The 25,660-nt window shown below is 36.6% G+C and overlaps 1 long non-coding RNA gene across 1 annotated transcript in view; it reads right to left on the bottom strand.

The window, feature by feature from the left end:
- Window positions 1-5,935: 5,935 nt before the first annotated feature.
- The window catches only part of LOC122790128, a 171,572-nt gene continuing 151,847 nt past the window's right edge, over window positions 5,936-25,660 (bottom strand). The window contains exon 2 of the long non-coding RNA XR_006362928.1: window positions 5,936-7,609. This is a non-coding gene — a long non-coding RNA (uncharacterized LOC122790128). The remainder of the gene's footprint in view (window positions 7,610-25,660) is intronic.

Raw genomic sequence — 25,660 nt, 5'->3', positions numbered from 1 at the left:
AACTTACTACGATCTGGACATTCGTGAATGTAAATTTTTGTCATTTCCATCTTTTAAGAATTTAAAGTATATATATATATATATACATATATATATATATATATATATATTGTGTACATGCATTTCGTCGATGAAACGATCTCCGAACATTAGTTTTTCCGAACCAGAACGTCAATTTTTAAAGTGATGAATGGTCGGACTGTCATACAAAACACCGAATGCGACATTTCCAACCACTCTACCACCTAAACAAGCGCTACCATGGGTCAAAAAGGGGGGTAATTGTGCCTTTCAGCTATCTCCAGTTTGTAAATATGAGAATCTGCTGCACTGCTTTCGACATTTGGTACGTCGACAAGTTAACGGACGGCTAAATGCATGTATACCTATATATACATATATGTGTGTTTGTGTGTGGGTGTGGGTGTACGTGCATGTGCGAAGTGGCACAATGAAACTTACTAACTCATTAGTGCAGAATCAGCAGATGCCAAAATATATGGAGAAAAGCAAGGAGAATAAATTTGCTGGTAGGAGACAGGACACTGTTCCGACACACAGTGCCTGAAAAAGTATCCAAAAGACACTCAGTAAACAAAAAATAAACAAATAAATAAATAAAAATGGGTGGAGTGCTCACATTAGCAATAACATGGGGGAGGGGATCACATTTTTTGCATTGTTCTTCATCAGGGCTCTCATTTTAGATAAATTTCTACAGGAGACTATATAGCACTTTGTGTACTGTGTATTTTTCTAGCTAGTTTCACTGTGTGTGAGGTATTAACTGGAAATTGTCCACTTTTATTAAGCATCTGTTGGGTTGTTTGTTTCTGATAACTTGTTGCAGTTAAACTCTTTTTCTAGAGGCTCCTTTAGCTGTTTAAAACTTTCATTTAAAGGCTCACTGCTGCTTTTCAGCTGTGAGAAACATTTCTGCAGTTTGTTCTAAGTAGTGGGAATATTTGTAGCATTTCCATATTCAGGCTTGTATTTGGGCCTAGTGTTTGTGGAGGCTGTGTGTCTAAGCACATATTCAGGGACATCTTGGTTTAGCCAAAGCCATCAGGCATTTCAGTGAGAGAGAATTGTTTGAGGTCATTGGCTGACTGAGGTCACCTGGACTACAGCTTAGACTAAGCACCTCATTGGTTCTTTTGAGATTTCTTTCTTAAAAGCTGTCTCAGGTTTCAACTTTCTGTTACCTAAGAAGTTCATTTGTGAGTGTTCTGCCATTTCACACTGAGCTGAACGAAGGAAAGACACTGAGGAAACTCGGACCTATAAAATATAACATTAAGTATCCTGTTTTTTGTTTATTTTGTTCTTTATTTCTTTGTTATTTATAGCACTTTGTGTACTGTGTATTTTTCTAGCTAGTTTCACTGTGTGTGAGGTATTAACTGGAAATTGTCCACTTTTATTAAGCATCTGTTGATAACTTGTTGCAGTTAAACTCTTTTTTCTAGAGGCTCCTTTAGCTGTTTAAAACTTTCATTTAAAGGCTCACTGCTGCTTTTCAGCTGTGAGAAACATTTCTGCAGTTTGTTCTAAGTAGTGGGTATATTTGTAACATTTCCATATTTAGGCTTGTATTTGGGCCTAGTGTTTGTGGAGGCATTCCATAACCCAGGATATGGTTTCTGTTATAAGGCTTTTGTCCATCTTAATTCACTTTGCTCCTGACTTTAAAATTACAGCCTAGATGACAACTCTTGTACAGTCTCACTTTAATACCTGTTACAATGCAAGGCATTTTGTAATGTCTTTGCATCAAAACACACTTTTTTTCTGCTTGTTTAGTTTCAACATTAGGAATCATTTCAAAACTGCAGGTATAAACAGGAGTGGGAGAAGCCCCAACAGTTATAGAAACTGTACAAATGCATACTTACTTAATCTAGTTCTCATAAATATGATCAATTCTTGCATATCTCCACAAGTATTATCCTGCATTGTTAAATCCAATGATAAATTAGTGGAGTTTTCCTTTAAAAATGCTAGTACTTTCCCTGTAAACACCTCTTTGTTTAGGGAGTTCTCAAAAGCAAACCTTCCTCCTCTGATGGATCCTATTGTTTAAAGGACAACCACACCCACAGACTCAAAAAAACATGTTTATTTCATCATGGTTTGGTGTTTCCTTCATTGATTTTTGATTGTTTAGTCTGCCTCTAGGTATCCCACAATGCAGTGCTTGTCTTTAAAAAAATCACATCATGCAGACCTCTTTCTTTCTAAAGCTCCTGCCACTGCAATGATTTTATGTGCATACACTGCTTTCTTTTAGTCAGTTAAAGTAACATTTCATGCCGTTATGACGACTTAAAATACAAACAGTACAAATGCCACAGAACAGACTGTTAAAGTGCTTTTTACTGCTGCTTCTTTTTAGAATGGCTAAATTGCAGTCTTTTGTGAAGCCTGAATTGTACTACTTTGACTCATCTCCCATCCCCGTTCACACCTAACTTCCCTATCTGTCAAAGTGCTAAAGGTAATTTAAGCTGTACCTGCTGTGATTGACAGCTCACAGCAGGAGACTTGACTCATGTACTGTTTCCTTGTTCTAGCCTTTACTTTCTGTATGGCTAGGTGAAGGACCAAGGAGCTGTGACATCACATCATGGGTGGGTTTTTAGGACTGTCATGGTGATGTCAGTTTCGGGAGGGAATTGGCTAGAAAACTACCTGTATTCATTGGCCTTGATGACATCAATGAATTGGAGACTGCAGTAAGCCTTTCCAGGTAGGAAAAAAAGTTTTTTGAAAGTGAAACCACCACAGTACAGTAAGGTACTCTTCTAGTGGATAGAACCAGTCTAGTTAACATATTTTACAAGCTGTATTGTTTATTCATAGCAGGGGACTGTAAATAGGGAGAAAAATGACAGAGAAGTTGAGCATTTAACAATACACTCCTATTGTTGTTCTTTAAGCTGATGACTATGCCTCTCACTACAACTCCCACTTAAGTATTTGTATTGATAAGCCCGTCCTTAACCACATGAAATGTAATGAGAAATTTAGAAACAAACCTCTGTGACAGAATACCCATAATAAATAAATTCTGCAAGAAAAGAAATAATGTTTATAAGAGTTCTACAGACCTAAAGTGCACACTTAAGCAAACTAGTAAAGAGCTTAAGGGGAACCATTAGGAAGCTCAAAGCTGAATATGAACTTAAAATAGTCACTAAAACTAAAAATAACTGCAAATTTTTCTTTAACTATATGAGGAAGTTAAGAACTAACTCCCAACAATGTTTGAGCTAGTCTGTAATAATAATGCAAACTCCAGTACAGAAAAAATAGCTAATGTTCTAGCTTACAAATTTAGTTCAACTTTTACTCAACCCACAGTTATAACTATTTCATAGATTCAACAATCCCAGCCATCCCCTTTAACTAGTATGGAACAAGTTATTTCGGCCCTCTCAAAAGCTAAGAACATCTCGTCCCTTGGACCTGATAATACACCAAGTTGCTTAACTGTCAGTATCAAATATGGCCTATCTGGACCCCTACTTAACCTCTTTTATCTAGGCCTCTTCACTGGTTACAGTCCTGAGGCCTGTAAAATAGACACTGTAATGTTGTTATACAATGGTGGCCAAACCCTTGACCCTGGAGACTATAGACCTTCACTAGCCTCACATGTAAAGCTACAGAACATATTATCTCAGACCTCTTTAATTTAGACATCGAGTCCCTTAATCCTTGACCTTCATCAATTCAGCTTTGTCAGTGGAATGTTCTGCCTCTTTAAGATCATTAATTTCTTTGAAAAGCTAACTAAGGCAGTGGATAGCAGTTATGTAGTATGTACAGAATATCTGGACCTGGCCGAGGCCTTTGACACTATTCCACATGCAGGCATTATTGACAGAATTCTAAATCTGAGTATACATTCATATGTTCAGGTAGCACACTTGTTTTTGGTGCTGGAAGATCAGAAGGCCATGAGTTCTATTTCCACCCCAGAAGCATGTATTAATTTCCAGTACACGCACTGCAGTGCAGCAAAGGGGAGTGGGAGTGCTGCACTCCTGAAGGGTTGGGTGGATGGCCTAATGGTTAAGGTGTTTGCCTTACAAACAGAAGGTGCAGGGTTTGAGTCTCACAAGGGATAATTGGCTAGGCTTAAAATGGCTCACAAGGGCAGTTAGTCTAGTACTAATCTATGAACCTATGAACTTGCTAAACCAAGGTCCACTTAACTGAAATGGTGGTAGCTCAGGTGGATAGAAAAGATCCTAAAGCAACATATCAAAAAAGTGTAGGGGAAGTTCCTTAGTGCCCTGGCCAAATTTCTCCTGCTAGTATATATACCACCTTGGGTCTCCCCTAACAAAAAATCTCTTGCCTAGTGGTAGCAACCTTGTCAACAAAGGATAAATACATAAAATAAATTTTTGTGGTAGATAGTGAACTGGTTGTCTGACAAAATGCATGTGGTTAAAGGCAGAGCTGCCACTTTTAAAAGTAAAAAAAAGAAAAACAATCCAGTGGTGTACCAAAGGGCTCAGTGCTGCGCCCTCTCCTATTTGGCATATATTTCTCAAACCTTCAGGCCAACACTCCTGGCCTATGGTAATCTAGGTTTGAAGACAACTGGAATTTGGGTGTTGGTAGTTGGCCTTCCACTCTCTCTCAATTGTTCCAAGATGGGTTAGACCATGTCAACAACTGGTGCAAGGACGATGGTCTAAACTAAATGTGAAAAAATGTAATCTAGATCATTTTGGTAAACAAAACATTTTCACATAGAGTGTCACAACCCACTAGTCAGACAATGTTGTTAGGGATCTAGGCACTCTTGCTGATAACTCCTTATAATTTGACATTCATGATTACATAGCAGTTTGGACATTCTTCTATCTGTCTCTTCTAATTTGCAAAAACAGTTCTTCTACATACTTTTATCTCATCAGAGCAATTATTAAATATAATGCACCTTTTGGCTCGCTCAGCTTGAGAGACCTCAAAGATTCAGAATTAAAAAGATCAGTGGCATCAAGAATCTTAGCTATCAGGACAGACCAGCATCCCTTTCTCTCTACCCAGTCTCTTATCAAATCCTGTGTGGAGATCTGTGGCTAGCCTTTTTAAGTCATGAAGGATTCAACCCTATTTGTTCTTTTATTTCTTCACAGAAGAGATGGTACTACAAAATATCCATTTAAATAACTAAACTTTCATTAGCAAATAAATAAAACACAGTGTAATATATTCATATCCCAATATATCCCAAATTTCTAGAACAGTCTTCCACTACTTTTCAAGCAAAGTAGCATCCTTCCTACCTTCCTTATAAACATAGATAATTTAATGAGCAGTCTGAAATTTTCCCTCAATCTACCATGCCTTGCCCCCCTTCAGGATGGAGGGAATTTTTGAATATGGGTTTTTGACTAGGCTTGTGATGGTCTGCAGACTGATTGGCTGCTATTTACCCATGAACCTGGGAAGAACATACCTTGACAACAGATCTCCTTGTGATTTGTTTGCATTATATCTTGTCTTTGGCTCTTTTCCTTTCATGTTTCAGTGAGGTTTCTATCAGCTTATGTGAATAAGTAAGATTTTATGCTTACCTACGCTTTGTCTCTTCAGTGATTGGTGCTGGGTCCACCTCTTAGTTTACCATTACTGATTATCCACAAACATTATGTCTTATTATGTAAACTATACTTTCCTTGAGCCATGTAAACGTAGTGCATTCAGAAGTGTCATACCATTGTAACATTCTTCTGTATAACAAAAGAGTCCATATTATCTTAATATTAGACAAGCCTTCCTCTAGGTATGGCTTAATGATAGAAACACATTCAAAATTTGGTAATGCACCAAACTGTCATCTGAACTTCAACCAGCAATGCAGTGTTTTAAATTTTCTATAAAAAACGAAAGTTAAAACAGTAAAACTGAATAATTCATATTCTATAGCTATTTATTTAATGTGCAAAACAACCATAATTGATCAAAAACTTTGTTCAGTATCAACAATACTTATATTTATTGTCTGAACTGTTCATGTTTAAGAAAATACAATTTCTCCCATAGCAGAATAAAATATATCCTTCCATCAAATATTTGCCCTTCACACATATTGTAAGTATATACAGTGAATGTCAGGGCAAATATTGATTACATTTCTGTCAGGCCTTCCTTTGTTCCTTAATATATTTGTATTTTGTGTACTTTATTTATATCCTCAGGCATAACATTTTTTAAAAATGTGGTTTGGAAACATAGCATACATGTTTAAGCTTATAATCTTTGCTTGTTGAGAATCTAAGAGAGAATAAATGACAAACTGGTAAATTAAGTTTAATATAAACACAGTGCGACTAATATCTACATATATATATATATATATATATATATATATATATATATATATATATGCATACAGTTGTCTCAAACTATAGGGCTTTAAATGTAATTAAGGATGTTAATTCTCTGGTTAACATTTTAGCTTGGCATTATTTGTTTCTGAATAATATTAGTTTGATATCAGATAGTTTGATATCAGATTAAAAGGATACCAATTGATTATATGATATAGATATAATGCTTTGATTTATTTTGTTTCAGTATATGTTTTCCTTTATAAAAATGCATCTTCTTTACTCAGGTCCAAGAAAGTTTCTAAGGAGATGTTGTCTTATTCTGGTGTTTAATCTTCTTATTATCTCTTTCATATTCCTCTTGGGCTTTCTTCAGCTTTTTTATTTTCAGTTTCCACTTGTGGACTTGATATGTCACCAAGGAGGTCAATACCAGTGTAAATGTTATAGTTAGTACCACCACCAGAGCAATGACAGATGAGAGGGATGTTTCTACCTGCTTCAGCTCTGTCCCTTGTGTCATGTTCATTTGGAGAATATTTTCATATTCCTTGCTGGTCCACACAGAAGGGTCTGATTCTATGCTGAACCTTGGCTTCATTTGGAATTTTGCAAAAGTCAGCTTTCATCTGTGAATTCTCCAAACGTGGTTGATTATTTTTACTCCCAAATGTTTAAAAATTGTCTCATTGGTCCTTCAAGCCATGTAGTTCTACTACTTCTTTACATTTCTGCATCTTATGTAACCTATAAAAGGTGATACTATATAAGATCTAACAGGTAGACTCAGTGGCAACAACTTATTTGCAGCTTTGACATCCTCAGTTTTTGGTTAAGTCAGAGAGATGATTGGTTTCTGAACTGTTAGGATTGTAAAGCTCAGATGGCCTGCAGCTAAATTTTGCACAGATAAAGAAAATGTGTGCCCATAAGGGTCACACAGCACAGAAAAAATATCAGTACAGTATTGGTTGTAGGAAGAAATAAGTTTCAGCCTAATGGAGGCAGCCTGTTCTGTTATCGCTCTTCATATGCTGGCTTTTTGCCAAGCAGCAGCCTAGATTTTTATTAACATTGTGACGTGGGTGATACAAAAGGCTCTCTTCAAGTAGCTTTTTCATAATTAAGTTCAGTGTGTTGTTGCTACTTTTATTATTTCCATCTCTTCTAGTAGCAGGACTGCCTTGAGGTTTCAGCTAGATATTAAAGGACTGCCTTATGTAGTTTAAAGCTGGCGCTGGAAAAAAGTACATTACCTGAAACAAGAAGAAATTAAGTTAGACTGATGCGTTGGCTCTTTCATCATCTGAATACTGCATACAAGATTAGTTATTTCCAGCACATGCAGAAATGTAATTTAGTTTTCAAGATGTAAATGACAATGAACATACAATTTGTCAAATTTTTCAGAGATGCTGCAATCAAAGTCTGTCATGTGTATAAATCTTTAGAACACCAAAGGTTAAGTGAATATTTATGCTCTCAAAATGAACTAGTACATAACAAAGTATTCTATAGGGAAACACAAACTCTTGCTACTTTGTAGAAAAGATAATTTAATAAAACTGTATTTACCACACTGTACCAAATTCTGGGCTCACACTTAGTAATGAAAATAGGAGGTTTTCCTTAGCTTTAAAACAATAGACATTTTACATGTTGTATTTGAAATAAAAGACACTTATAATGGAATTTTCCATCTGCCAGTCATGTTGTTCAATAATTTTGAATTTACATGTACGATGTGACATTTTACTTCATCGAGAAAGTTATCAAATGGTATACATTCTCATCATTGCCGACCATTTCATCTAAGCCTGTTTATTTAATGTTAATACATGTAATACTCCAACTCTGCTGCCAATGATAATTTCTCTAAGGTTTAGTGATCTCAAAGTTAATTAAAATAGTTTAGGAGGGGGTGTTGTTCGGGGGTGGTTGTAGCATCCTATATGACAGGTGCGGGAGCTTCCTGCACAAAATAGTTTTTCCAAGTTATCCACTTCTGCCTATTTGCTTCTGCTAAAACAGATTCAGTGCAGTGGTCATCAGTGACCTCACCTGTATTTTCATGAAATTTCCTTTTGCAGGAGGGACATCATTAGTAATCATTCACTTTACTACTTTATATCAGTATTTTTCCTGGGAAATATGCTTATCTGACTTTTACATTTAAAATAATAATACTAGCACAAACATTTTATCATGTAGATTTCATGATCATTTTGTATTAATTCTGTTTTACATTAGGAAGCATGTGAGCTTGACATCCCTTTTTATAATCATGTTGCAAATGTACTGTGAGAGTGCAATAATGCATTGTTAGGTTTATTAGAGTAATGACTGACAGGAGCATTCTAAAGCTGACCCATTTTGCTGGCACTTCATGAAATTTGTTCCATGAATACGTATCTATAACAGTGCAATTTTTATATGTTAATATTTGGTGGTTATGATCGACTCCATCATAATCTATACCTGTGAAAAGTAGCAGTTAATGAAAAATGTTTTGAATTACTTATAAACATTTTAATTTATTTATTATCCAATACCCATTTTATTTGATTAAGGGTAGTAGAGGAGGCAGAACATGTCTTGCACTCACTAGGCACAAGGCAGAGAAACTAGTCACACTTGAGATGTCAGTCTACTATGAGATGCACACACATTCACTAATGCACAATACCTGCACCTATGGGCAGTTTGGGAATCACTAGTTCACACTACAGCATATATTTAGTATATGAGAGTAAGCCGAAGCACTCAGAAAAACCTTTGTAGATAAAGGGAGGGTATTTAGCCTTCTCTCAGAAGTCAACCCAGCCACCAGCCTATCTGAAGAACAAGGCGCTTCTAACTGCTGCCCATGATTTTGCTGTTGTTACTGTTTCTCCTCTTCACTGCATGATATATTTTATAGTCTCTGGCTCTTTTATCATGCAGAACAGCCCCAAGCCATGATGATGGCATGCTAAAGGCCATCTTTACTAAATCCAACAGCTATTCACCCTGAACCTCTGCCAGGTGGTGAGTCTGTCTTTAGTGTCTCATTTAGTTTTTCCATATAAATTAGTGTGGTAACAGATCTTAATGAAGCCTACAGGTAGTACATCACAAATAGGACACATATGCTGAGTTGACCTTTAGAAGCATTTCCATTCTAACAGGTCACCTTTGACTATACTGCTGTTTTTATTCCTGGTTGAGAGAAAGTATAACAGTTTTAATCATGTGTGTATGTCTCAAAGTCAGAGGTACCAAAATCTGGTTCTTCTCCAGTAACCTTATCCTCAATTAATTTGGAAGAATTCTGATGGTATGTCAAGTTTGATTGCTGCTAACATCCTATATCCCCATTTACAGTGATTTATTAGCTTTTTTTTAATGATTCAGTTATTTTACTTTACTTTACCTGGCTGAGAACCCACTCAGTTGTCCACCACCCTCCTTGTGAAACAGTACTTTCCTCATGTCCATGCTGAAGTTGACTCTTCAGTTTGGAACTCCTGACCTCCCTTATGCTACTCCATTTTTATATTTTTGGTTTATTTTGTTCACAATTCCATTTAATGATTCTGTTGACTCAGATTTTCTAGGGAGAAAACTTCAGACTGTATACTTTCTTCTTCAAACCACATAATGACAAGGAAACCCACTGACCTGAAAAGTCCAGTTGCCATGCATTTCTTATCTAAACATCAAGGGTTGGACAAGAGTTTATTTTTTAGTATTCTGACATGTCTGATATCTAGAGAGGGTAATTTTAAACAGCAGTTAAATAGGCTGGAAAGTAGTATGATTATTAATTTTCATACCCTATATCCCCAGGGAATGAACTTAGAGGAAAAATTTGAATATTTAACATAATTCAGTAGTAAATATAAATATTTATAAAAGTTAGAAAATCATATTAAATTTCATAAAATTCTGGTTCATATTTCAACTATATGTTAAAATTTTATATTCAGAGGAAGTAATAAAAGTTGATTAATGTTTTATCAATGTGATACTGTTTAGGTATCTAACATTTGATGTATTTATATTTGTTGCATTCACTGGTGGTTATATGCTATATATATTCACAAAGAAAAAAATTATTTGTAAAATTATAGCATTGTAGATGTATGCACATTAATTGTTAATTTCTTATGTATGAAATCGCATTTCACAGCGGTAATAATTGTGAGTTCAAAAACTATTGTTTCAGACTTTTTTCCAGTCTGTTTGCACTTTAAAACTGGCTTTGTAGTAAAATATTTAATTAATGCAGCAATGATTTGATGGGAAAATTTTTATTGATTTATTGTTGGCAAGGACTGGTATATAAGGGACACATTTGGAGTTTAATAAATGTTCCAACAGAAGGCGAGAAGCCGAGGTACCAGAACAGATGTAATAAAAAGAATTACATGTCCTATCAGTAGGTTTCCTTGTCGCTTTTTTGATGTGGTTTGACGTTTTACTAATTTTTATGTTTTTGTGGTGTATACTTTCTTCTTCCCTGAAGCCAGCTCTTCAATATTCCAGCATTGTTTCTGATCCCAAGTCAGTACATTTTTAAATGACAGTGCTGCCGTCTTGAACTCACCTTAATCAGTAATATTGTTCTTTGCTGCTTAAGTTGGTTTTATAATGAAATCCATACAGCAGCATATTGTACATTTGTAACATGTTGTGGGTTCAGCCCACTGACTTCTGAATATGTGTGTATATTTTTTGCTTATTTGTGTTTGATTTCTTCAACTTTGGGACAAAGGTTAGCCAGTGCAACCACAACATCAGTTATAGTACACCAGGAACAGGCTTTTTGTGTTTAGTACTAACAAGTGACCCCCCCCCCAAATGCAAAACAGTAATGTTTTCAGGTTATCACAATGTACACTTTCTTGTTCATGGCAACCAGTGAGGACTGCTCTAAAGATTTCATGATTTTTGTGCCCGTGGCACTCCAAGGTTTTCACTAGTGGTACTGAAGCATGAGGTTCCTCAACACCCCTCATCCCCCATAAATGGGTGAAGGCTAATGGCTGCTCATTCCCACCCTGTAGACCTTCCTGTATTTAGGCTGTAATTTAAATCAAACCAAAGTCGCTAGTGGTGTTGATGAGCACACTGACCCATACCATCAGGTTCGCATCCACACATTCCATTTTGATTGCTCTGATGTTTGTTTTATTATATTAAAATAAGTATCATTCCTTGCGTGTTCCACAGAGCCCACAATGTTGTCTGATTCAGAAACATTTTACAAAGAAAGTACACCGGACTTACAATAAGAGTAATACTATTGCCACTGTAGAGCACATTCCAGTGTCTGTAATGAGCTCCTACAAAACACATTACAGATGCTGGAATGCTGCTGCAGGAAAACTCTTAACCATGGACCACAACTATGGCAGCTATGATGGAATCCATAGGAAATTTCCAGAGGTAAGGCAGAATTTTCCATGATCCACAAAATTAAGGGAAGTTGATAAAAAAGCATTACTACTTATAAAGACGTGCCAGAGAATTTGTTGGATTTTTCTACATAACTGAGTTATTGGCAGCCACACACATAGAACTCAATATCTTCACTGCCTGCATATTTAATAAGCTGTAAAAATTAAAAACTGTAAACACTACCTTCTGGTCCAACAGGAAGTACTTACAGTGATGAAAAAAGCTAAGGATTGTAGCTTAAACAACGCCCACAGGGATTCATGAACATGCCATATTACCTAACATATACTATTTCACAACAATTGTACACACAGTACTACTCCATTGTACTGCTGCATGCAACATTCACATTTGTCAGCCTGGTCTGATTTTAAAGCATAATACTTACATATTGAATAGCAATGAACAGTAACAGTGAGTTATAACATATTGACTAACAGTGAACAGTAACAGTGAGGGATAACATATTGAGAAAAATGAACAGTAACAGTACGGGATAACATATCAAGTAACAATGAACAGTAACAGTGAGGGATAACATATTAAATAACAATGAACAGTAACAGTGAGGGATAACATACTGAGTAACAATGAACAGTAATAGTGAGGGATACCATATTGAGTGACAATAAACAGTAACATTGAGGGATAACATATTACATAACAATGAACAGTAACAGTGAGGGATAACATACTGAGAAAAATGAACAGTAACAGTGAGGGATAACATATTGAATAACAACAAACAATAAAAGTGAGGGGATCACATATCGAGTAACAATGAACAGTAACAGTGAGTTATAACATATAGACTAACAGTGAACAGTAACAGTGAGGGATAACATACTGAGTAGCAATGAACACTAACAGTGAGGGATAATACTACTCAGAAACATGTTTACAAATTGCCTGAGAGTGACAGAATGTTGTAAAATGTAGGGATATTAGCATATCTTTATTGGGAAATGAAATAATATCCAAGATACGAAACAAAATAGTTTAACTTTGAAAAAACATTAGGTTTGTCTATGTTATAACTGTTGCTTGTTGGGAATAGAGGTGGAGATACATATATGTGTATGTCCACTCCTTGGCTCCTCTGATGTGCACCACTGCATAATAGTTATTTACTTCATGCAATCACTGTTGTATCCAATTTCTCACCTAATATTTTGTTCCTTCTCAATAATGTTATCAGCATCTGAATCTGGATCAGCAATACCAAAAAATTAATGAAAATCACTTGATGCAAATGTAAAACAACATACTAGAAATTCTGAGTTAAGCAGCATGCTTCTATTTTACCTGAAACATACATTAACCATGAAAGGTTTTGCATTCTCCAGACTTATATTTCAAGGAATATGTAGCAGACAGTATTACAGGATCATAGAGGTTACTAGGCTATCGACCTGGAGGTCATTTCAAGCCTAGCCATTTCATCCCAATGTAATACCATAGATACCCTAGTCAATACCAACGATTGCATTTAGTAATGACTGTCCATGTCCTGGAGGGTTGTGGGTGCTGTCCCCAGTAAGGATTTGCGGTGCCCCATCCACACATCTAGGTTCCTTTTGAATAGTGTCATGGAGGTGCTCTGATCTACATGAATTGGTAGCCTATTCCAAAGATGTGGCAGTCACTGGGAGACAAATCTGCCATCTACAATGTCCTATTCAAGTCACAGGCCATATTTAGGTCCCTGGATTGGGTAGCTCTTGTCCCATTTGATTTACAGATGTGCAGCAGATTCATTAGGGTTGGATCAGAGATTGTCAGAAACTAGGCATAAGTCTCCCCTACGAAATCTATAAGATACTGAGTATAGTGACAGGGACTTTAGTTGGTCTGTGTAAGGCATGTGCTGGAGTCCCATGATCTTCTTACTTAGAAACCTCTGAGGTTTCTCCAGTTGCTACAGGTGCTTTGTACGGTACATGCAGAAAGGGGCATTATATTCAATTATGGGCCTGATTAGAATTGACCATAGAGGGGTTATAACCTCCTTTGCTCTAGAGGCGATGCGTTTGCTAATCAAGTGTGCTACATAGAAAGCCTTCCTTACTACAGTAGACGCATGGTGGTCAAAGTTAAGGTCACTGTCTACTTGTGATCCCAGATCTCTTACCACTTCTTAGGTACATAGGGTATTGTTGTTAATTTGATAGTGTGAATGGACGTCGTTTTTCCTGAAGGGAGCTGAAAATCAGTGATGGGCAGTAAATACTAGCACAATATGATAGCACCAATGTTATACAGGCATGTCTTGATTATGCACACATTAGTAAAGGATGCATTAAGGTAGGAATGAGAACTCTGCAGCGTGCATGCATGGGAAGAGGATCATAAGTCAGTGAGAAAGAACTTTTCTGTTCAAAAAAGTAAAAAAAAGAATTCTAGACTATCCACAAAGAAACTGAATATAATGTAAAATGTCAAGGTATGGCAGTAAAGGCATATAAACTAAAACATCTAGTGCCTGTCTTTGAAAGGTTATATATTAGTCCCCCTCTTCACATTTCATTATGAAATTCACAGTAATAATAACATAGCATTTGGCTACAAAAAGGCATGTAAGACTAACCTCAGGTGGACCAATGCAGCATACTTCTGAATTTGGCCCCCACCATTTTATCCATTAAAAATATGGTATTGTAACCAGTGTGTGTTACAGTTAAAAAAATCTGTTGAAATGTACAGGGTTTTAACTTCTGATCTAAAGCTACCTCAACAAAGACATTATGTGCCATTATTGTCTTCTGTGAACTGAGCAGAATGTCAAGTAAAATGCAGTAAAAGAAATGTTTTCTTATCCATAATGATTTTTTTTTATTTCAGATGTAAGGATATTACAAAAAAGACAAGTTCTGGATATGGACTGCAATTTTCCAACCTAAGCAAATGTTCTATACCAACACCTAACAGAAACTGAATACAACAATGCAAGATAGCTTGGCACATTACTGTGACCATGTAAGCCCATTAGCCCAATCTAGCAAAATTGGCTTATACTACTGATCAACTTGACATTTAGTAGCAAAGTATGGATATTCAGCTATAAACTGTAGGTAGATTGGTTATGCTATTAGGGTCCCCTTCAGTTGATCGAACGTTTACAAGTTCGAACCCCATATGGCCGAGACCATATGTTTGAACTTGTAAAAGTTCGATCGGACTGAATGGAGATCTCCGTACAGAGCGGAAAGGGAAGATTTCCCATTTCCACAACGTAGTGCGATCTCGGAGTTGGTATATTTAAGTAAGGGGGGAGTGGGGGGGGTGCAGGGGGGTGTAGTCCCCCTGTTATAGATGTTTAGTTTCATGTTTTTTTTGTTTTATGTGTTTTTATTTCAGTGTTCAAACTTTTACGAGTTCGAACATATGGTCTTGGCCATATGTGGTTCGATCTACTGAAGTAGATCCACTATTAGGTGCAATGGTAGCAGAACAGTTGTATGTTGAATTTCTGAGTGCCAAATTACAATCCCCAGTAATTCTTTTCCTTTCTTTGTTTCTGTTATAGTATTTCAAATGACAGAAAACATTACTTTCAGACCAAATAAATATCTGTTTTTACTCTTATATTGTAAAAGTGACATACATTCTCAGTTTTACCTACTATGTGTTATCCTCTTGTGAGAAAAAGTAAAAAATAGGCATGTTTGTTGTGAATTGTTTCTAAAGACATTTGCATTAGGGAGGATATGACATTATAATTGTAAACTAAAGACTCAAAAGCCAAAACATGGGTTTTGTTTTCAAAATGTTTGTAAAACTACAACCACTAGCTTCAGCACATTTTGTATACATATCTCACTCATGGTGGAATATGTCCCTTCTAAGAGAGTACCACATCTAGCTATGTAGTCAGTGTATAAATATCTCAGCCTGTTGACAGCATGCTGTCACAGTACATATCACACTGGCGGATGGGGAAGGCAGGCTTCCTATTAGGAGACAGAAATTGCAGAGTTTGTAGAAGCTGCTAAAGAGGGAGGTGATGCTATCAGTTGGAAAGGATGGGCCACCCCCTGGACCAGCAAGCTGCCCTTTTCCCTACCACTTGACTCTCACTGGGGAAAAGACAGACAGTTAGGATTCCATGGCAAGAAAGAATGGGGTGTATGGCTCTCATTTAGCCTGAGAATGCCTGCCTCCTGTGCCGAAAGAGTGATTAGGCCAGTGGGGTGCAGGTACTCATGCAATTTAGCAAGGTCCTGGGAGAAGAAAAATATAATTTATTATGTTTATCTAAATAATTTATTGTAGAACTACCTTTACCTTCATATATCACCTGCCCTTCCCCACCCTAAAATATGGTAGGCCCTCATTATCTACACTTCTGATGAGTCATTGAGAAGAAAATGTAAGAAAAAATAGTGGTCACAGTAACACAATTCAGCTTGGTATCATTACACATGCACACTTCCCCAGCAAGCCTTATCATTTTTATTCAATAGTAGTCATATAACCACATTTTGCTTTTCCAAGCAGCATGCTCACCCCTAATCAAAGACAGCCACTTTCTGTTTACATGTCTAATGTATGATTGTGATGAATGTGAAAGAAACAACCTTCACAGTAATGTATTTCAGTGTGTTGCATTAATCGTGTAATTGCCCTTAGCGTTCATATATACAGCATTCTCTCAAAACAAGATAGCCACTTTCTGTGCATATTTCTGCACATTCAGAGTCATTGCAAAAAAAAAAAATGAAAGGCATAGCGGCCTCAGTAATAAATTTCAGCATGTTCATAGATGCATTCACTGTCCCTATAAAACCAGTGTTTGCACACATGCTGTGCCCCTCTGTCTCCCAAAAGATAACCACCTTCTGTGTACACCTCTAATGATAAGTTGTGATGAAAGTGAACAAATAAATTATCAAAGAAATGTATTTCATCTTGTAGCAGTTAGTGGTACAATTTGGTGCAATTATATCAAGTGCTGTGAGACAAGGCTTGCTTAACAAATATCTGTATATATCTGATATGCCTCTTTAACAGAGACAGAGTATCAAAGAAGCAAGGCGCTAGACGAGGAGGAAGCAAACTGTTAAGTTAAACAGAGCTTTTACAGAATGTTATTAAAGTTAGACTATGAAAATAAGAATAGCTAAGGTGACAGTATTAAAGTATCATTTGAAACACTGCATTGTGTCAGGACCTGATTCTATGGTGTCAAAGGATGAATTCTGATTAAGAACCAGGGGATCTAGGACTGAACAGTGGGACTGAATATTGAAGGGCCTAACCAGGAAATGGGAATGAGTGGCATAAATGCTGGCTCACCCATCTTATGGGGAAGAAGAATGTCCTACCTGGCTACATCTCCAGTGCAAGCTGGCTAAAAATACAGAGGAATCCCAGGTAGATAACCGATATACAGTGGGTGGGTGTGACCATGACTGTACGTGCACATAAAACACACTGATTCCACTGCATGCTGTGGATGGGGTTTAGGGGAGACAAGAGGAGAAACACTCCCCAGCTATCAGGCTAGCACTGCAACAGGATGCTTCTACGTCTTGTCTGCATTGTTATAAAAATGGAGAAGTATCAAGACTCAGACAGTGTGGTTGACAGTGTGGTGGGAGACCAAAATCAGAACTGAAAAAAAAGTGCATTAGAAGAATGTAGGACCTCTGTAGGTACATCTTAAAGACAGAAACGGGGATATGTCCACATGGTTATAGGTTAAAATATCCTGTGTGCATACTGTATCACCTACATGTGTTTTTGCGAGTTACACAAAACAGCTCTTAATACTAGTGGCAAGAGAACATTACTGGAATGCAGAGAGATGACAACTAATGTGCTTCTCATGCAAGGCTTCTAACATATTCATTCTCTTGTAGAACAAATAAACATGTCAGAATCTGACAGGATGGAGTCCATATTTATTTATCATTTACAACAGGATAACAAAAAACACAACCCCCAAACACTGTGGTCCACTATCAAGGAAACATTACACTCTGGAACTCCGAGTACCCATAACCCTTGTCCAGACATCTCACCCTTAGAAACTGCTTCTGAATTTCAGTCCCATTTTATAGACTCAATAGCTGCCCTCACCCAAAACTACCTACAGAATCCTGCTACCCCTGACAAACCTCCAAGCTCTAACAATGCCATTTTCAACTGAAAATCTGTCTGTACTTCTTCCTGTAGAAAAATGTTTATTATACAAACTTAAGTTCTGCTCATCCTCTGTAGACAATCTGCCATATGAATATCTAAAGATTGCTATCCCCCTCTATTGCCTACCCAGTCTCTATCTTGATCAATCGATCCATTCATGAGTCATATGTCCCATCTCTGGAAAAAAATTTACATCATTCCTCTTCATAAAGTGCAGAACTTCAGACCAATTGCAATCATGTCTCCTCTCTCCAAGATATTAGAAAAATATACTCATAAACAACTTTACATTTTTGGACCATGTCATTAAAGCCACAGATAATTTAGTTTCTTCCCTCTTTTTAGACCTCTCTAAAGCTTTTGTTACAGTCTCACATACCAAACTACTCTCAAAAATGTCTACTTTACGCTTTTCCAGTACAACAGTCACTTGGCTCTCTAGCTACCTAGCTAACCAGCTATAATCAGTTAAATATCTCTCTACTTACTCATCTTTTCTCCCAGTTAATACAGGTGTCCGCAAGGCTCTGTACTTGGCCCTGTCCTTTTTAACATATTTATAAATGATCTACATACATCTTCCCAACAAGCTATATACTTAATACAATATGCAGATGACTCCACTGTCATTTGCTCATCTAATTGTCCTTCCCAATTACAATCTATCACTCAGCAAGCTTTCATCTCTATTGAAAACTGACTCAGTGACAATCAGCTTCTCCTTAATCCAAGTAAAACAAAACTGTTCTTATTTCTCCTCAAATCCCAAACACACATGAAAGACACCTTCAAAATATCCTGTCTCAACAGTACTGAAATTGAAGTCGTATGTTACACAGTTACTCAGTGTCATAACAGATGATCAACTGAAATTTGATCTTTCATTTTCAAAAGTGCATAAAAACAACACACCAAAAACTGGGCATGCTCTACAGATCAAAAAGATTCCTTACCAACTCCTCAAGAGTTAATCTAGGCAATACATACCTCTTTCTTTACTGCAATATGCCTCACCCATTTTCACAAACATTCAGATCTCCCTAAGATCAAAACTTGAGCTTTGCTATAACATAGCAGCTAGATTTGCAGCCAGTCAGTCATACCACTCCCACCACTGCTCCGCCCTCAGATATTTAAACTGGCTTCAGAGGTGCTGGAAGCTGTTGAAAACTGGGGGGGGGGGTGAGAGGGGCACTTAGTGATCTAAAAAGTGCAATTTCTTAAAACTATTTACTACTACAACATAGATTCCCTTGGAAGACATTTTAAGCTTAGCCAATTTCCCTTTTGGTGCTTGAATTAAAATTTCCTGATTGGTCTTACCTATCCCATTGCTGTTAATTATATATTAACCCTAGTGAGAATAAATGTGATCATACTATAGATAATTTGAGGGGACCCATGTAAGGGATACAGCATTTTGGAACTGCCTCTGTCCATTAGTGGCATGAGGGGCAATCCTGGAGTACATTTTCTGTTACCCATCCTTAGATCCAAGTTGCATCTGAATATGGACAGTGATGAGCTTTGTTTTACTTGAATGGGTAGTCTGTTCTGGAACAGTGGTAGCCTCTGTGATATATATCCATCTCTCCACAACATTCAGTTTAGATACCTGGACTGAGTATTTCTGATGATATTTGACTTGCTTGTATTCAGTAGGTCCATCTGTATTAGGTCAGAGGATGCCTTGTATGCCAGGCATGTCACCTCTAAGCACTCTGTAACATACTGAATATAGTGATAAATCTTTGAGATGGTCCATGCAAGACTTATTGTTTAAGACTTGTATCCTTTTAGTAAGGTGTCTCTGTGGGTATTCCAATTGTTGCATGGGTCTGGACAGATACATGCCAAAGTGGGTATTATACAAAATGATTGACCCAATGAGGGCTTTGTAAAGCAGGACAATAACATCTCTAGATCTAGTCACAATCATTTTTTTATAAGCTGTACAGTATAGAAAGATTTTCTTATGACTCTGGGCACATATTGGTCGAAAGTTGGGCCACTGTACACACAAGTTCCCAAATACCAAACAACTGGGTCATTTCTCAGGGGGCATTGTCAATTTGGCAGTTCCCTGGAGTAGATGACTTCCCAAAAAATATGATAATGTATTTCTTGGAGTTTAGTTTCAAGTCATGATTCTGGCACTGTTATTGTTTGGGACAAACCTTCCTACATGATGGTGAAGTCATTTGGGGATTCAGTAACTGCTCCAAGCTTGCAGTTATCTCAAACTTAGTTGGCCAAAGCTCTTTGGTATTTCCTTTTACTTTTGAGATGTATATGCCAAACAGAAAACGTCTCAGCACCGAACCCTGGGGGACTTCATTGATGACTGGTCTCTTCCCCTATTTTGATCTCTATTTTGATCTCCTGCATCCTGTGAGCAAGCATAGATGTATGCATTCTTTGATTCACCATCCTGATTGTATTAACCTGATTGTATTAAAGTATATTTCTTGTATAATACAGCATCACTTGTTAGAATGTCTTTTAAATGTGTAGTTTGGAACAGTCTTCTAGTAAGCAATGAAACAAAATGTATGAACCAATAATGACAAAACTACCCATTTCAGAAAATTTCAACCATAAAAGGCCACTCAAACTTCTGCCATTACAATCCAACAATATCAGTAAATATGCAAAATCTCTGCAGAAGTACGTGGTCTAAATAATTCAACAATAAAGGGATATGTAACTAATGAAGGGGTTGCTGCTAGCAAACAATTTTTTATTTCATTCTTTCATCTACATATAAAGTGCCTGTTGCCCTTGAAGAATAAATTGCCTATGCTACATTAAAAAAATGATAAGCTAGTAATTTTACAATGGGGAATGGATGGCAAACTGATAACAGAAACATAGTTACTAGGTAATTCCTCTGAAGGAGGACATTCATAGGACTGCAGCATACACTCCCTTTAAAGTACAACTCAGTACAGTATCAGCAATCCATCTGCATACTGTGGGAGTAGAACCCACAGCCTTCTATTGTTCTACTAACAATGCAAATGACTTAGTATAAGTAGCACTAAACTTCTCTTCCCCTGAAGCTCTCAGCTCCTTGTAAAATCCACTTGACACTCAACCAAATCTCTCAACTTCACAGCACAAGAAATCTGGAAAAAGCCAAAGTTTATTGGGGGGGGGGGTCAAAGGCCCAAAACCAGGGGCACATTTTAAATATTGCTTGTATAATCTTAGAAAGTTGTTAAAATAAAGTGTTATCTGTTATCATGTGTTTCCTGAAAGATAGGAAGACTGAAACTTAAAGGGCTATCATTCTTTAGTGAATTCAGTTTTCACTGATTTGCCAGAAAACCACAAATTTTAAGAGGAATAGACCAAAAGTATGACCCAAATATTCTGTGAAAATCTGTACAGTTGAGAGCTATGGACTCAACCCCCTGAATCACAAGTGGTGGTATGGGTGGAGAATTCAGGCTCTTGTTTGCGCCTGAGTAACACTAACCACCAGGTATACCTAACTGGGGCATTTTACACACACACACACACACACACATATATATGGGAGCAGCATAACTCCTACAAATAAAAGAACAAAACTCTCCTTAAAGGCATGACTCTGGCAGCACCAATAGAACAGCAGCAGCATAACTCCTGTAACACAGAGCAATAAGAGAACAAGAACAGCTAGTTTAGTTAAAGAGAACAAGAACAGCTAGTTTAGTTAAAGAGAACAAGAACAGCTAGTTTAGTTAAAGAGAACAAGAACAGCTAGTTTAGTTAGTTTAACTTCTGCGTGTGAATCCATGTTCGCTTGAAAACTGCACTTCATTATTTTTTTCCTGACAGGTCTTGCAGCTGTAAAAGTGGGTGGGGCTCCCCCTCCCCCTGGCTCTATGGTTCCGGCACCCATGACTGGCTTGAGTTACTTCCTCCTTGCTCATAAAATGGTATACAAATCCTCATCCTGCCCTGCAACCAGCACCATTCTTAACCATTACCTCTTTAATTGCCCTCTTCGCTTATCTGAAAAATACCTCCTTGAAATCCATAAACCAAAAAAATCTATCAGTCACCGCCTATATTCCTACGCAATAACCAAGGTCTGGAACAGTATTCCTACAGATATTATAGCAATGTTTACTTAGTAGTCACATATTCAAACAGTCTCTAAAGAGATTTCTCCTTACCTCCTGGCTCTGTACATGTCTTACACCAGGCTGACACTACCCGTTACTCCTTCCTTCTCTTCCTTTCTCTCCTGTATCTTCCTTCTTCCTTCTTTTTCCCTTGTTCTTCTTTTCCCCTTTCCATCTCTCCCTTCTCTTACTAGCCAAAGCACCAGTTAATTTCTGATATTTGCCTACTTTAACTCCATTTCCTAGTCTCCTCCAGTTGCAGAAGCTCTTTCCTTTCTCTACGTCTTTTGCCCATATTTAAAATGCTTAACATCTTTACCATTGGTTATCACTGTTGATTGTACTTTACTTATATCCTATGATTGTTGTTTAATATTCACTGTATGATTTTCTGATTTGACTTTATTTATCCTGTATATCGATTCTGTTTGTTAATGCCCTTCATGTGATAATGTTATATAGTTTAGTCATTGAACTATGTATGTTGGAACTTTTCTCCCCAGGCCTTCGCTGAAAATGGGATTCATGCCCAGTCGGACTTTCCCAGTAAACAAATGCCAAATAAATAAATAAAATACATTTATTTTATTTTATTTTATTTTTTAGCCAAGGTAGTAAACTAATCACATTGGACCATTCTCAGGCTCAGCCTGGGTCAAAGATATAATATACAAAAGTAAAATAACGTAAAAAGACATACATATTATACAACTGCAGCATACAACAGATTAATTGCATTAAGTGGTTTTCAACAGAGTTTGAGAATAGAGTATGGAAGGTGAGGTTAGTAAGGAGAAAGACAACACAGATTTGGAATGTGTGACAAATTGTAAGTAGAGTGTTAGAACTGCATGTGTGAGTGGAAGAATATGTAGGAGATCAAGGAAAAAGTTTAAGGAGGGGGTATAATAACTAGGAGTGTGATACAAAGCACAAGCGGTGTATAGCATACTTTTCAACTGTCCAGATTTTCACAGAATGCCCAGATTTTTTCCTCCTATTTGTGGTCTGTTCCTCATAAAATCTTTGGTATTCTGGCAAATTGCTGTGGTGCTCTCAGTATTGAAGTCACTAAATAATGACATACATTTGTGTTTCAGATTGCATATTCTTCAGAAAAATGCATGCTAAGATAAATCCTGTTATCCTAGCAACTTTTAAAGTTTATACGAGCAACAGTTAAAATTTGATCCTATTTTTGGGCTTTTTTTTTCTCAAATAACTTTTTATTTATTTCACAAATATCAGAACAATGCAAAAAAGAGAAGGAAAAAATAAACAATTGATGACTGAGAAGCTGAACATTATATACAAGGATGAGTAAAAAAAAAGAAAAAGTATACAGTCTAAACCTATAAGCACACTAATTATATACAATATTTACAAACTAAAGTGCTACCATACAGAGAAATGAGTTAGAAGAGAAAAGTCGGAATTATAAGGGATATCAGTGGATCTTCAAGTAAAGCTTAAAGTGGGATTGATACCATATACCCAGATATAAACTGTAAATTAGATTAATCATATAGAATTAGGTTGAATAAACATTTCCAGACTTTTTTAAGTAGGCTATTCTCCTAGACCCTTTTGTGATAAACTTTTGCACCAAAATATATTTCAAAGCCATCTCCTTGAATCCAGTCCAACAAAGTTTAGTGCGGTCCATCCAGTTCTTAATAATATATATTTTGATAAGGGAGCAGAGAGTGATTAGTACATGATGCTTTAACTTAGATAGCTTTGTGTTGGGTATGTGAAGAATAGCTGTTTCCCAGGAAAGGGTGGATTTGTGGCAACCCATTTTCTCTAGGCGGACTTTTAAGGAGCACCAAAGTCTGTGAGTATGTTTGCAAAACCAAACTATATGAAGTAGATCTGCTTTTAGGAAGGAGCAACAAGTACAGGAAGGGGAAATTTTTGGGTCAAACCTATTAAGCACAAAAGGCGTATAGGAGTTATTATTGATCATCAATTGTGTGTAAATGAGTTTCTTAAATGGGGATAGTTCTAAGGTAGTTTTTATGGCAGATAATTTTTGTTCCTCTTTAATAAGGATTCCTTGGTTGTCCCAGTAGTTAGAGAAAAGGCAAACCGAGTTGTGTATTACGGAGTTCAGGAGGTTGTATGATCTGGTGAGCATTTTCTCAGAACTTGAAACAGTAGATATAACCTCACAAAGTCTGGCAATATCCTGAAGATTAGCCTGGAGGTTGGTAAATTTTTATGAGATTAGTTCTCTTAATTGTCTGAGAATAACCGTGTATTTATTATTGACTTTGAGAATCAGTCGTAGATCAGAGAGTGTTTTGTCTTTATATTTAAAAATATCCCATACTATGATATCTTTAATTAGAGGAAAATCAGAGAGATTAATCATCAAGTTATTGATCTTGAAGTTCGGGTTGAGATGAAGAGGTTGAAGTAAAGGAAGGGTTTTATCAAGGTTGATGTTTTTTATCAAATTTTGGAATAACTTAATTTTATGTTTTAGGGTACTGGATAAATTGGATTTGTTAATGACAGACGGAGAAAGAAATGGGAGAACTTTTGGATTAATTTTATTGGTGACAACATGTTGGTACCATATTTTCATCCAAGAAGGGGAAGAGTTGTAATCTTCCCGATTAGGTTTTTAAATAGTTAAGATTCTATTTGCACAAATAATCATGTAATAAAGATGAAAATTTGGTAAGCCCAGACCTCCTTTAACCTTTGGGTAAGCTAGCTTATGGCAAGATATCCTAACTGATTATAAAACCACATAAATTTGGCTAATTCTTTATTCATTTTAGAAAAGCAGATATTAGACACAATATGGTTTGAGGCATTAAATTGGTAGAGGAGTCTGGGCGAAACATTCATTTTCAGTATCGCAGCTTTGGATAAAAGAGACAGGTTCATGAGTTTCCATCTGCAAAGGTCCTGTAGAATTTTAGACCATGTTTTGAGTAAGTTATTTTGAAACATGGAAGCTTGATTGTGTTCAAAATGTATGCCAAGATAGTTGAGGTTGAAAGTTGTTTGAAAAGGAGAATCCGGAAAGTAGTTAGTTTTATGGCTTACAGGATTAATTGGAAAAATGTGTGATTTCTTATGATTAATCTGATAACCTGAAGCCTTAGAGAATTTATTAATAGTGTTTATGATTTTACACAAGTCTGTGTTGGGATATTGAAAATATAAGTTAAGGTCATCAGCAAAAGCAGAAAACATTATGTTAGTATTTAGCACTTTAGGGATCAAGTGGTGAGTGTTCTGAGCAAAATATAAGAAAAAGGGTTCAATGAAAATGTTAAAAGGAAAGGGGGATAGTGGGCATCCTTGCCTTGTTCCGTTCGTAATCCTGATTGGATTAGATATTTTTTTATTAACATATAGATAAGTGGAGGAATTTTTATATAGTACTTTAATCATATCAGAGAAAGCATTGGTATATTAAAGTGAGTTAATGTTAAGAACAGAAAGTCCCAATTTACTCTGTCAAAAGCTTTTGAAGCATCTAGGGTTAAGGCATAAAATGGGTTTTTGTCTTTTTTTGTAAATTGCATTAGGGAATCAAGGGTTAGGGTGTTATCCCAAGTGTGTCTGTGACTCATAAAGCCT

The sequence above is a fragment of the Protopterus annectens genome, chromosome 15.part0 (genome assembly GCF_019279795.1).
Source record: "Protopterus annectens isolate FY-2018-M chromosome 15.part0, PAN1.0, whole genome shotgun sequence".
Classification (NCBI taxonomy): domain Eukaryota; kingdom Metazoa; phylum Chordata; order Ceratodontiformes; family Protopteridae; genus Protopterus; species Protopterus annectens.
This window is presented reverse-complemented; position numbering and strand designations above follow the sequence as displayed.